The sequence below is a fragment of the Euprymna scolopes genome, chromosome 9 (genome assembly GCF_053919585.1).
Source record: "Euprymna scolopes isolate OS-2025 chromosome 9, ASM5391958v1, whole genome shotgun sequence".
In the NCBI taxonomy this organism is placed as follows: Eukaryota; Metazoa; Mollusca; class Cephalopoda; order Sepiida; family Sepiolidae; genus Euprymna; species Euprymna scolopes.
In genome coordinates, this window is record NC_136490.1 from 73,750,126 (window position 1) to 73,751,057 (window position 932).

General features: G+C 37.7%; 1 protein-coding gene across 5 annotated transcripts in view; it reads left to right on the forward strand.

Annotated features, from left to right (window-relative positions):
- The first annotated feature begins 770 nt into the window (after window positions 1-770).
- The window catches only part of LOC145284709 (zinc finger homeobox protein 4-like), a 424,371-nt gene continuing 424,209 nt past the window's right edge, over window positions 771-932 (forward strand). For all 5 annotated transcript variants that reach the window (XR_013868864.1, XR_013868865.1, XM_080133614.1 and 2 more), the window contains exon 1: window positions 771-932. This exon is cut by the window's right edge and continues 284 nt beyond it. The gene's annotated coding sequence lies outside the window, so the exon portion shown is untranslated.

Here is a 932-nt window from a genome sequence, read left to right on the forward strand (position 1 = left end):
TATAGGATGGGCGTTCTTCTTGTGCGGTGATAAAATTTCTCAAGTGCACTTATGATGTAAGGCTGTATAAAAGTCTTTGGTCAAAATCGGACGTCCTTCTTTAATCGGACTTTTTTTTGATAAACCGATATTCAATACTTATCAAACGCATTCTGATACAAAACTTCGTAAGAACACTTCCAGACACATCAAGAAACCTTCGTGGTAAAGTTTTCAATGAGGAACGAACACACACACGCACACACAGTTCCTTTTATATAATAGTACATATATATATATATATATATATATATGTATATGTATATATATAATGTGTGTGTGTGTGTGTGTGTGTGTGTGTGTGTGTGTGTGTGTGTGAGTGCGCACAGGTCCACTACTTTAGGCCGTATATCTACTTCTGCTACGACGGCAAGTACAGCAATTTAATCTCTCTCACTGCCTTACTGTGACATGTGTCCGATCCACACCAAATGTATCGCTAAAAACCTGCATATTTTTTATAACTGACTGAGACCCTTAAGTAGCCAACCTATAAGTCAGCAATATTATTATTACTACAACTATAACATCCATATGAAACGTGTCTAACAAACTGAGGTAACAATAATAACAACAATCGTCATATAAACAGTAAACACCAGTTTTTCGCTCATCAACTGAATGAAGTAAGCAATTTAAAGAGAGAGAAAGAGAGAGAGAGAGAGAGAGAGAGAAGGAGAGAGAGAAAGAGAGAGGGGGGTAACATGGGGAAACGGCGGTATTATTATTAGGAGAGAGAGAGAGAGAGAGAGAGAGAGAGAGAGAGAGAGAGAGAGAGAGAGAGAGAGAGAGAGAATGTGTAGAATTATTTGAGTTATGAACTTGCAGGCTGATTTTTATCAGCAATTGTTTGTTGTCTGCTGCTGGTTAAAGAGGCAACTTGAAAAAGGTTA